The sequence below is a fragment of the Nelumbo nucifera genome, chromosome 7 (genome assembly GCF_055504915.1).
Source record: "Nelumbo nucifera cultivar China Antique chromosome 7, China Antique-T2T, whole genome shotgun sequence".
Lineage (NCBI taxonomy): Eukaryota > Viridiplantae > Streptophyta > Magnoliopsida > Proteales > Nelumbonaceae > Nelumbo > Nelumbo nucifera.
Genome location: NC_142655.1, coordinates 21,974,521 through 21,988,555, shown reverse-complemented (window position 1 = coordinate 21,988,555; position 14,035 = coordinate 21,974,521).

Here is a 14,035-nt window from a genome sequence, read left to right as displayed (position 1 = left end):
TGGAATGCCAATTTCAAAATCTACCTAGAAATTAAATGATGTCATAGTCAAATAATAAAATTTTTAATAATAAAAAATACAAAGAATCACATAAATAAAAAAAAGATAGAGAAAATTTTTGGCACATATCTAATGTTATATATTTATTAAAAAATAAAATATTGGGTACATTTCCAATATTGTATATTCATTATATTGAACAAAAATAAGTTTTATACATAAGAAATAATTTTATCAATGATGAAAATGTGATACAAAATTTAATGTCAATCTAGAAATGAAACAATTTTTATTTTTAGATGGTGGATTAGTGGTTTGAATAAAATGATACCATAGACAAACAAAAATTAAGTGTGATAAATAAAAAATATTTTATATAATATAAATAAAATATATAATTTAAAGGGAAAATTATAGTCAAAGTCGGTTGTATATTTAAAATTAGGTTGCAGGTTGGTGCAGAAATTAACAAAACTCTAACAATTGGCTCTTCATTTCAAATTATAAAAACCCCCACCGTGTCATTAGAGGCTTATGTGGTTGTTGCCAACATGGGACTTTTATTCCATGTTGGACACAACAAAAAAAATTATATTGAAAATAGGTTTTTAGTTTCTCTCCCACTCCCTCTGTCTCTCGATCTCCCTCCCTTCTCTCTCACTCTCATAGTCATCTATCAATCTCTCTCTCTCCCTCTGTCTCTCCCACTCGCTCAGCTTCAGTTTGTAGCCAAATAAAAACCTCTCTCTCTCTCTCTCTCTCTCTCTCTTCCTCTCTATTATTCTCCCTCAATCTTTCTCATTCTTCTCCCTCACTCTCATTCTCAATCAATATCTCCTCTCTCAATCTCTATCGTTCTCCAGTTGGTGTAAATTTCATAACTAAGAGTTTCTTGTGAATTTTTATCAAATTGGTATAATAATTTTTTAACCATAACAAGTTGGTCTCATGTTCTTTTATATGATTTGATTAACACCATATAAGTGTGTAACAAAATAAAAAAAAAACAAGAGAGAGAGAGGGAGAGAAACTAAGGGAGAACGATAGAAATTAAGGGAGAATGAGAGATCGACCAGGAAAGAGAATGAGAGAGATTGAGGGAGAACAATAGCTAGAGAGAGAGAATGAGAGAAATTGATATAGATAATGTAAATATAGAAACCAAAAACCAGTTTTATTTATTTTCAAATTACATAGTCGTTGAGCAGATAAAAATGACTGTGAGTGAGAGAGTGAGAGAGAGAGAGAGAGAGAGAGAGAAACTAAAAACCTTTATAGCCACATAACCCTCCGATGACATGGCGAGGGTTTTTATAACCTGAAATGTAGACTCGGTTGTTAGAGTTTTGTTGGATTTTGGACCAACTTATAGCCTAATTTTAAATGTACAACCGGCCCTGACTATAATTTTTCCTAATTTAAAATTAATCCAAAAGCAATATTATTTTCTTATCTACATGGTGGGTCAATGATCCAACTTTTCAAAGAAATGCATGATGTCATAATTAAATAATAAATATTTAAGTTTATTTTTAATTATATTGTTACTTTTGTTAATTTTCAATTTCTATTTTAATTATGAAATATCTAAAATTCAAGTAATTTATATGAAAAAAATCTCACATGCAATGCATGTGCTTAATTACTTGTAATATGGAAATGGACGAAGTGTCTCTTTCTCCTTATTTACTTGACATACAAGATTGATTCATTTATGCATGAATTGTGAAGAAACATAAGAAATAAGATTGTTTTTTAGTAAATAAGATTGCTTTCCACACTCATTGTCAAGCTCGCCGATCCAAGCTCTAGCAAAATTTGAGTTCATGTTTCTAGCTTGAATCAAGCTTGAGCCCAAACTTGAGCCTCATATTTTTTTTGCCAAGTCGAGCTTAAATAGCCAAATATTTGGCTTGGCTCAGCTTGAGTCTACCCCTAGATACATCCAATCAATTCTTTTGTATAATACATCTCCTACAAGAAAGTATTATTATTTTTGTATGTCACTTCTGTTGAATCTAAGTTTTTTGATGATAACAAACTCATAGAGAATACTAATGGTGTGTCTAAGTGTGCATCAATCTTTATCAAGCTTCTATGTACTAAATGAATATTAAAAGCTAAAATGCTACAAATGAAGAAGTGGAAGCTTTGTTGAGTTTGCTTGATGCTCATCCTACAAAGTTCATCTATACCATCATCAACACCTTTCTAACTGAAGAAGCTCTAAGCATATCAAGCATCAAGGCTAATGAGGAATTGAAGGGTTTTGCAATTGCTAAAGAATGATCTGTTACTACATCTCAACAAGGATAAAGGATGACTACATAAAGTTGTACTTAATTGTTTTTATTTTTTAGAACCTTCATGTAATTAGTTATGAGATGTACTCCATAGTAGACCTGTTCACGGGCTGGGCTTCGAGCCTAACTTACATTGTGTTGGGCTTGGGCTTTGGGCTGGGCTCCATTCAAAATTTGTTAAAAGCCAAGCCTGAGCCCGACACATGAACAGGTCTACCAATAGATGCTCAACAAGATTGAAGTCAATTAAATTATCCTTAGAAACCAAAACCCTGTCTGGGTTAGGTTCCTTGGCTTTGCTGAGCTTAAACAAGTTAATAAGTTAATAAAATACTTATTGAAAGCAAATGGAAGTGGTTCCAAACCTCTAGACTTAGTTTTCCAAGGTTTCTTAGTGTTTGGATTGTTTGTCAAGAAAATTGGACCTGATTGTGAGAAGTAGTCGACTACCCAGAAAGATGTGTCCGCAAACTATGATTTCTGAAGCATGCATTGCTAGGACTGTGAGAAGTAGTTGACTGTCCTAAGAAAATGTGTTGACTAGTTGTGACAGCCAAGACATGCAAATCTCTTAATATGAGAAGACATGCAAAACTCTTTAGATCGGATTGGATTAGAAAATAGGATTTGATCAGAAATCGGATAGGATTCGAATCACCCTTATCCGATTCGATATATATATGTTATTTATTTATTTATATATATAAAAACATGTATATATATATGATGAAAATAGTTGTAAAGATACTTGTATTTTTTTGTTTTTCGTTTTTAAATTATTATATTATATTTTTTTCTTTTAATAATTTATTAATTTTTTAAGAAATTTAAATCAGATCGGACCAAATCCGAAAATTTGATTTCTTCATCGGATTCATATTCAAATCCATACTTATGAGATCTGATTGGATCTTTAGATTGGATTGGATTGGATTGACTCGTAATAGTGTCAAGTCGGATTTAGATATACCCTGATTTGAATCCGATCTAATCCATTTGCATCCCTAAATCAAGACTTGTGAAAAACAACTAGTGCATACTTTGTGCATATTGTAAAGTTGTTTTTAAGAGAGAAATTTGAGCTATAGTCATTTTGAGGATCTCTGTGCTCCATCAGTGTTAGAGGCCAGTTTTCATTGAAACACCTTTGAGCTTATTCTCATCCATAAGTTGGGATTTTCCTCCCTGAGTTGAGCATTTGTAAAGAACTCGAGCAATTAAATTTAGTTTGTGTTGTATTGCTTATATTTACTTATTGAAAGGTTACTCTTGCTATATATTCGCCTTTGTGCTATATTAGTAAAGAATATTTAAGCACCTCTATTAAGGTTTTGTTGAACACCATTAGTGTTCAACTTATTAAATACCATTTAAGGTCTTGTTGGCACCTTGTTAAACCTAGCTACAAGGTATTGTACACACCTAGAAGCCTTGCTAGTTTTGGTCTTGTTGGCACCATGTAAGTCTACCTAGTTTAGGTGTTGTTGGCATTTGGGAAGTCCATTCGGTTAGTGGAAATCTTCAATGGTGGTTTGAGGTAGAGGATGTAGGCAATGTTGTCCAAACCTCTATAAAATTTAGTGTCTTGTGTTTTTTTTTTTTTTTGCTTTTCAAGTTTGCAATTCACTTTTATTTATGCTAACTTTCTCATAACTACAATACTTGAATCCTTGAGATTTAGCAAATTTTTTTTCAACTTTCTTTTTTTTATTTTAATTTGCAAGATACAAGGTTAATTAGTGCAGTTAATGAGCTATAACATTACTAATCCTACTAATTGCACTAATTATTACTAACTACTTTATTTATATTATTTTGTTGTTAGGGGTATAGTTAGTCAATTGTTAGAAAACTTAAGGGTACCCGTAGGGAATATACAAACAGCAAAGGTATACTTAGTCAATTTCGCAAAACTCAGGGGTAGTTTAAGAGATCTACATTTCAGTAGTTAGATCTGTTATTAAGATTCTAGTAGCAACTAATCACTGCTTCAATCTCAAGTTGATTGTAGTTTTGATAGCTAGTCTATCTCTTAGCTATCTTTGTGTAGCAGGTCATTCTCTTTACTATATTTGTGGCTGGTCCTCTCTCTCTCTCTCTAGTTGATTAATGCACACACAACTAGGTGCAACTTCCATTTATATTTGTGTTAATTTACTTATCATTTATTTTCTACAGTTACTTACATTCATTGTTATTATTCCTTCGTCAACTATAGGACCACTAATCAAATGGCAAGCTATTGTTATTAACTGCGATATTTATCTCTTATTTGCTATCAACTTTTTAGGTGTTTATTATCATTGTTATCTATTGACTGTTAACCCTTGTAGCTCTTGCTACTTTATTGTCTATAGCTACAGGTTTACTTGTTCAGCAGTTTGGTTAATCAAAGAGTAACATCTTGATTAATTGCTAAGTTAAACTAACCAAGGCTAGAACTTCCACTACATCTTAATTGTCAAGAAGGATTTGGTTCAATTTGATATGAAAAGTCTTGAGTTTGCTTGTCAAGAGTCTAAGAATTCATATTGAATTCTAAGACAATCACAGTTTTTGAAGGTTTACCCAATTCACCCCCTCTTAGTTAAGGCCATTGATCCTAACAAGTTCATATAAAATGATAATGTTGAATAAACTAGATACTCATACTTACGAGAGCACAAAATTTTTTTCCCTTATTATAAAAACATTTTAATTAGGGTAAATCACAGAGACCACCCGTACTACAGGGTTAGTGACAATTCCCCCCTAAACTTTCATTTGTGGCAAAAAACCCCTTAAACTTTCACTTTGCGACAAATACCCCCTTCGTTAGAGTTTTGTTAGTTAACTTTGAAACAAATTCTCATTTGACTCTTTAAAATTTTCTATATCCCCAAACTACCCTTTTTCTTATTTATTTGAACAATTTATGGTTCAATTAGTTTTCTAAATATATACTATTGAAGTCCTCTCAGTTGCTTTAATAGATCCTTGCAGATTTATGGCTAGACTCAATATTCAGATGAAATGATAGAGGTTTCTTTTTGATAAATGTAAATTTAAGGTTGTATTCGGTTTTTCTTGATTCATTGGAGAAAGGAGTGGATAATTTTCATATTTTAAGATGAAGAGAGACATTCATGTCAGTGAAATGAAATGATAATTTAAAGAATTTTTCTATGTCAGTGAAATGATTCTTGTTATTTTAGCTGATTTCATTTAGAAAAAATAGTGGAGGTATTTTTGGGTTAATTAGGGTTTAAGAGAAATGGGCAAGGAAAAGAAAATAAGAAAAATTCGTGTGAGTATTTTACTAATTTAATGCATTGCATTACTTGACTTGATGGCCAAGGAGCATTTGTCAAAAGTGAAAGTTCAAGGGGGTAATTGTCACTAACCCCATAATAAAGAGGTCTTTATAATTTACCCTTTTAATTATTAATTAAAATCTCTCTCTCTCTCTAGTTTGATACCTCAAAGGCCCAAACCCATTGTAGTGGTAAATCTTAAAATTGGGTAGCTAATTAATTTACAGCTTGTAGATACATCATAAATGAAAATTATAAAGTAATATTTTCCTCACAATTTATTTCATAAATATCACTATGATGAAACAAGTCAAGTACCTAGGTTCACGTTTGGTAGCCTAGGAAGATAGGGGCGTGCTGTATGAGAAGGGATTAGGTGAACTTGATAGCTGTGTTTCAGGCGGAATCATCACAATGCCCCAGGCCCCAGGCCGGGCATAAGTTGTGGGCCATATGCATGTTATGGCTGGAGTAAGGCATTATGATTGGTCCCACAGCCCGAAACATAGCTATCAAGTTCAAAATATTGATACACTCTAATACGCCAGAAGGGATGTATCATGTATGGGATACTTAATCCTGCGCTTTTCAGTTTTTTCAATTGTTTTTTACTAATTTTAGAGGAAGGTCATTTTATATTATTTAACTATTAAAATAAAGGTTTTCTTAAAATGCCTTAAAATAAGTGTTTCGGTACTTAAAAGATACGATACAATATGTCTGATACCGAGTTTATCGTATTGAAATTTTGAACCTTGTGATTGATTCAACTATTTTGCATGAGAAAGTTGATGGCCTTCTCTTCTTTGATTGTCTGTCTTGAAGTCTGAATGGGGAAATTGCTTTTTGAGTTTTGTCTCTCTTGGAGGAAGACTTCTCTCCTTTTGGCGTTTTCAAAATCTTTTCGCCATTTACAAAGGTCTCTTGAGGTGTTTCCTCCCACTTTTCAGTATTCCCTCTTTTCTCATTTAGCAGTTTTTAGTTTGTTTCCTGGTGGAGTGCTTGTTCTCTGATTTTTATGTTCGGCCCTAATCGGTTTTTGGCTGCTTTTGTTGTTTGTGTCTTGGTAATTATAATACGAATATTAATGAATGAATTTTGTCATTTCCTGGCTTAAAAAAATAAATAAAGAAAAAAAGTTAAAGCTCTGTTTGCGAAGAGTGAAAATACAAATATAAAATTTAGCAAGCAATGAATATGTAAATTGAATTGAATAAGAAAAATAGAATTACAAGAATATCCTTTATACATATTATGACTCGATGGGCCAGGTCAATCAAACTGCACCAGATTTGGGTTAAATAATCAAGACTCTAACCTGACCTTATTACATCTTAATAAGCATGATTGGCTGGACCTAACCTGACCATGTAGGGGTGAGTCATGTTGAATTTACCATTTAACTTGACTCATTGACATTCCTCTACAACTTAATATATATAGAAATGCTATATATATTTTTTATTCTAGATTAATATTAAATAAAAATTTTAATTTGTAAAAAATCATAGTTTTATAATTAATATGTCTCTTTATCAACAGAAAATGTGCAAGTCCGAGCTTGAGCTGTACACAAAATATCTTATTTTCAATATATTTTTATAAACTAATATTATATTAATTTAGTAATAATTTAATAAATTATTAAACTAATTTATATTTCCTAATAGTAAATTGATATTTATTAATAATTTAAGAAGCTTATATATATATATTATATAACATAAGTACTGTTTTATATGTGTAATAGTATCGGGCTGAGCTTATTTGAGAAAGCTCGAGCTTGAGCCCATGAGCTTGAAATTTTGTCTAAGCCTAAAATATAATGGGTCAGGCTGGGCTGGGCCGGGTTGTCGGGTTACCTGGTGAATAGGTCTAATTGTATATATAAACAATTGTATACATAAAAAATCATATGAAATAAAAATTTAAACATTTTTTTCAATTTTTTTTTAAATGGACTTCTCATAGCTTGGCCCGTTTGTGGCCTGGCCTTGTCCAAGGCTTAGCCCAGGGATCAGCTCGACCCATGGCACGACACGGGCCTATGTGGGCTCGGGCTGTGAGTCATGCTGAATCGACCCCCCTAATTAGCTTTTGTAATTATTTTTATTCATTTGAAATTAATCAAAATTTCATTTAAAAATAATACAATAATAACAATTATTAAAATTACTACAAATTATTAATAAAACAAAATTTATTAAAAAATATTTGTTCATATTAAATTAACAATAATTATTTTCTGTAAATCAACATTAAATGAAAATTACAATTATTAAAATTTTAGATATTAACAATAACTTTGAATACTTTTAGTTAATTTACAACAAATTTTGATTATTAATTTAATATTAGCTAATAGTAAATAAAATTATTAAATCTTTTAGATTTTCCTGTGCATCGCACGGGTCCTCGCTAGTTAAGATGAACTTTGATGCCTCAGCCAATCGACATGGTGAGCGCACTATTGGTGGGTTGGCTCGTGATCCTTATGGCAACATCTTAAATGCCTTTTGCAGGTGTTTGGGTCTAACATCTATCAATGTTGTGGAAGCATGCATGATAACACTCAAAGATCATTGGTTGGCCACAAAGTTTGCAAACAAAATAGTTATCATCGAGGGAGACTCAATATTGATTGTAGATAGCTTAACAGGGTCTGTCTTCCCTCCGTAGAAACCTTAGCTTGATCATTGAGATGCAGACTCAATGTTCAATACTCTCATACCTTCAGAGAAACTAATGCAGTTGTGATAGACTTGCTGCTCTTGCCCATGTTGATTTGGACCTGTCAAGGACAGTGTTGGATGGTGTTTTTATTGCTATTTGTTTGAGTAGTTGTTGGGGAAGGGCTACCCATGCCTCTATTTCTTGAGTAAAATACCCCTTTTTTGAAATATGATCCCTCTATTGTGAGGGTATAAAATGTAATTTAAATGCTATTATTCAATGCATTCAATTCCCTCTCATAAATCACACATTTAAGGTATTAACTCCCGTTCACCATCATTGAATCATATATTTAAAACATCTTTATTTATTCTCATCACTAAATTCCACTAATTAAATCCATATGAAAAAAAATAATATTTTCATCTAGGTGGTGGTAAGAATTAAACCATTTTAAGTCAAATGAGCCAGCTCATGTTGCCATAATTAAATAATATAAAAGTCAAAAATAGATAAAATGCAAAAAATAGAAATTAAAGAAAATTTTGGAACACTTTTAACAACATATATTTGACATGTTAAATAATAATAAGTATGACAAATAATAATTATTTTTATTAATGATGGAAATGGAAAATAAACTTTAAAGCTAATTTGAAATAAAACTATTTTCCTATAAATCTCATATATAAGTTATATTCTCTCATTAAATCCTATATTGAACACATATTTTTCTCATTATTACTAATTAAACTCATAATATTAACTTTATTACTAAAAAAATATTTGAAAACAAAACCATTTTCTTTCCCTCTTGAGGGTGGGTAAGCAATTCAACCATTTGGGATTAAATGGGTTAATCAACAATGTCATAATTTAACAATAAAAAATTAAAATATAAAATATAGAAAAATAAAAAGAATTAAGCATATCTCTAATATAATATATTCATTATACTAAACAAATATAAGTATGAAATATAAGAAGTATTCTTATTAAAAGGGAATGTCAAATCTAAAAATCAACCTATAAATGAAATGATGTCATGGCCAAATAATAAAAATTTTAAAATAGAAAATAAAAATAATCACATAAAAAATAAAAGTAGATAACATTTCGGGCACATATCTAATGTTATATATTTATAAAAAATAAAATATTGGATACATCTATAATATTATGCATTCATTATATTGAAAAAAATAAATATTACACATAAAAATTAATTTTATCAATGACATAATTGTAATACAAAATTTAAAGTCAACCTAAAAATCAACCTATTTTCCTTCCTTTTTTGAGAATAAAAAACTATTGTCCCTTTTGGGTGGTGGGTTATTGGTTTGGGTCAAATGAATTAACTGATGATGTCATAGTTAAATAATAAATATTTAAAAAGTAAAAAAAGTACAAATAATCAAAGGAATACAAAAATTATAAAAATTGTATAAATCTTTAATGTTGTATATTAATTATATCAAACAAAAATTTAGTGTAATAAGTAAAAAATATTTATATAATGTAGATAAAATACATAATTTAAAACTGATTTAAAAGCAAAGCTATTTTCCTATCTAGATGGTGGGTCAATGATTCAACCTTTCAATTAAACTCATGGTTAAAATTTAATAATAATAATAATAATAATAATAATTGTAATTATAATTTAAAACTTCTATGTGCAATCCACATGAAGTTGAAATTTTTTGCATATATTTACTTTTTATTTTATAGGGTTATTTACTATAACATCCCGTATAGTTTCACAAATTTTCTTAAACTTACCCTATAGTTTGCATTTTACTAATACACCCCTTATAGTTTACAACCTATTTAATTAATCGACCTTTCATTAAGAAATATTTGTTTTTCCATTTGAATATTGTAACATAATCACCTAAACTAAGTAGAAAATGTTCACCCATGGTTCTTTATTCCAAAAGTACCCCTAACACTTTTGCATAGAAAACAAAAGTGATCAAATAGAGAAGAATAGAGTGGTTGTCCATGTTTTAGTAGGGGCAAAAATGAAATTTTTGCTTTTAGTTTCTTTCATTAAATTTATTTGAATAGATTTTAGGGTTAAAACTGTCATTTTCCACTTTCATCTAATGGAAGGTCAGTTAAGTAAATTGATTCTAAACTATAGGGGGTGTTTTAGTAAATGACCCTATTTTATAATACACACACACACACACACTTTTGTGTATAGTATATTTATTTATACTATTAAACTCAATGAGGGTGTGGAACTTTCTTTTTTACTAAACTACCCCTACTTTTGAATTTAGTTCCTCTGTAATACCGAAGGCTAATAATGCAATATCTCTTATATTTAAATCCCTCCTCTTACAATAAATTTTGTATTTAAGTTATTTTTTATTGAATAAATTCTAATAATTAGATCTTTATCAAATACTTTTTAACAATATGAAACCCATGCTTTTTAAAGGATAAAATGCTAAACCCCCCTTAAAGTTTCTGACCATTGCTGAAACTTCCCCTAAAATTTGGTAATTGCAATCACCTCCCTTGAACTTTTTAACACAAGTGCAAGCAGATTCCTTCTCTTATAATCCTCTAACAAGAGGCATGAAAATGTCCAGAATAACGATTTTGTTACTTTAACTAAAATGTTTTTTTTTTCCAAAATTTTCCTTCATATCAATCACTTCCCCAAACCCTTCCAACCTCTTTTCCAAAATTGATTTATTTTATAAATTTTTCCTTCATATGAATCCCTCAAAAAGTTACAATTTTAACTTTCTTTTTTTTTTTGTTGTTCATAAAGTTTGCATTATGCTATGCAAAAACTAGCCTCAATGGTAACTGCATGGGTATTTTGGACATTTGTGTGCCTCTTGTTAGAGGATTCTAAGAGAGAGGGTCTACATGCAATTGTATTAGAAAGTTCAAGAGAAGCGATTGCAATTACCAAACTTTAGGGGAGATTTCAGCAACAGTTAGAAACTTCAAGGTAGGTTTCAACAATTTATCATTTTCTAAAATTAACAAAAGAAAATGAAAATGAAACTACTTCCATCAAAGTGGTGGCTAAGTTAATTTGACCATCTTGGGTCAATTGGGTGAATCCATGTGGGCCATTTCTCTGATATTTTATATTAATCATAATAAACAAAAATAAGTGTCATAAACAAGAATTGTTTATATTGATAATAGAAATGAAATTGGTTTCCTATTTGGTCCAGATCAACAATTCAACTTTTAATTCAAATGTACCAATATTTGATGTCATAATTAAACAATAAAAATTAAAAAAATAATAAAACTGAAAAGAATACATAAATTTTGCCAAAAAAACAACATTTGGGCACATCTCTAATATTGTATATTCATCATATTAAACAAAAACAAGTGTCATAATTAAGAATTATTTTTATGCACACGGAAATATAACAAATGTAAAAAATGTAATTTGAATTTAGTCCTTTTTAATTGTGAGGACAAAATGTATTTTGAACTATTATTTTTCACCTCATTCAAATCCCTTTCATTAAATCATATATTTGAGGGGCCAACGCTTATTCTATCTCATTATATGATATACTTAAGATATTTTTCTCACCAATAAATTTTGTTATTAGATCTATATCAATACTTCTAGCAATAAATCTCATTTTTTTTCAAAGTTGAACAAAAAAAATGAAATTGTCCTTCTGTCTAGGTGGTGGATAAGCAATTCAACCATTTGGGTCAAATGGGTTAAGCCATGATGTCATAATTGCCCAAGTTACAACCCTACCTAAAACACATGCATTCAAATGCTTACACACCTCACTTGGCACCAAAGACATGTACAAACGTGAACAAAAGCATACAAAGGGATCCCACTTATTTAAGCTTGGACAACTTCTTTCTTAAGATTAGGTGAAAATAAAGTTGTAATCTCACAAAAGTAATTATAGAGAAGAGTTTTTTTTTTTTTTTTTTTTTTTGAGGGGGGGTGGTTTCTTTACCTTTTTATTTATTTTTCTTTTTTTGATAATTAAGGGTCTTCTACGATGTGCCTATACACCCACTTGAAATCCTTGACTAAACTGCTACATCTCCATTTCCTATGAAGGGAATTTATTTATTCATTAGACCCTCCCTCATCTTACTTAAGTATGAAAAAAAAGTTGTATCATATGTTAGAAATGTGCATGTCTCTATACTTTCAACCTTGGATATATCAATTATATCATACTAATAAGCTAGCAAGATACAAAATTGACCAAGATAGGCCGGATATGATGAACGTATTGACTAATACATTTGTTCAATGAATTTCAAAATCTCACCTAACTTTTCAATTTTATATTTTGAATTTCAAAGCCTCAGGCTCTAATTCCCATTTATACCCATAGTTGGCTCTATTTATGCATAATGCCATCATAATCAGATCCTTTCATTGCTTGATCCTTCCCATTTCTCAATCACTACTACTCTCTACCCAAATTTCTGATCACGTGTCTATAAATTGCTACGGGTTTGCCTCATCCCTAACCCGACTCAATTACCGTGACCCGAATCTGATCCTATCCAATCTGTTATAGACATGGTATACTTATGCTTAACCAAGGCCATTTATACAAGTGTTTCAATGTTGCAATGTCAATTGGTCAAGGTTTGATATAATCTCACCTCTATCTAAGTTCAATTCGTAACTGGATTATCGATTAACCATGATTTTTAAAACCGACCTGGTGATTGAATCAGTCACGGATCCAGTTATCAGTTCGAATGGTTCGACTGTTCAACCTGAACGATTGGCTCGTTCTGACAAAAATAAAATAAAAAACTGAAAAAATTTTGAAAAACGGTCAAAACTGTTCTAACGGTTAACCGGCAGGCTCAGTGATTTGTTGACCAAAATCAACGATTTTGAAAAAAAACAGAACTGGTCAGGTGACCGGTTCCCGGTTTTTCCAGTCCGGTCCGATTTTGAAAACCATGCGATTAACCCTCACCTAACCCAAAATGATCAAGTCAATATAGCTATCTTATTTAACCCAACCACGGACACCTCTAATAGATAGAAATGCTATATTTAGTTTGATAGAAAATAAGAGAAACAGAAAGTTGAGGGAAATTTTAATCCTAATGGAAGTTCTTTCTGCAATTGGATCTGAGGCTTATGCACGAGGCTCATCTCGTTTGATTCTATCCCCTCTTATGTGAATGGAATCAGCCTGCCTAGATCTAGTTTCATACTTTCAGCTATTAACAAAGGATGTTAAGTACTTTTCCTCAAGGATTTCAGCAATCAACACTTTCTTTTGTTTTGGCTCTACTATGGAGCCTGTAATATCTTTAATAGGGCCTCTTGTTCCAGCTTCTTGTCAAACCAACCATTTTCAAATACATGTACTTGTTTGAAGGGTCACTTTCTTCATGAAAAAGTTGGAAGAATCCACACGCTTTATAAAGTTTCTTTCTTTCTTCTTCTTTATGTGATTGTTACTGAACTCAGAATTCACTTTTCTTTGCTTTTCTGATGCGACTTCAGCCCCCATAAGGGCAGGGTGCCAATTAGCAGGGTTAGTGAGAGCAAGGAGTCACATACAGGCAGGTCTGCTGGTATTCACAACATGGAGAGCCTATTATCAGACCTCTTATGGGCAAGGTTCTAAATATCAATACGCTTGATATGCCAGTAGAGACGTATCGAGCAATATCAATATCTTTTTTTACTTTTTTCTTTATATTTTTTCAAAATCGGTTCAGGGGGCGGTTTAGAGCTCCTCTACCCCCTGAACTGGTCAG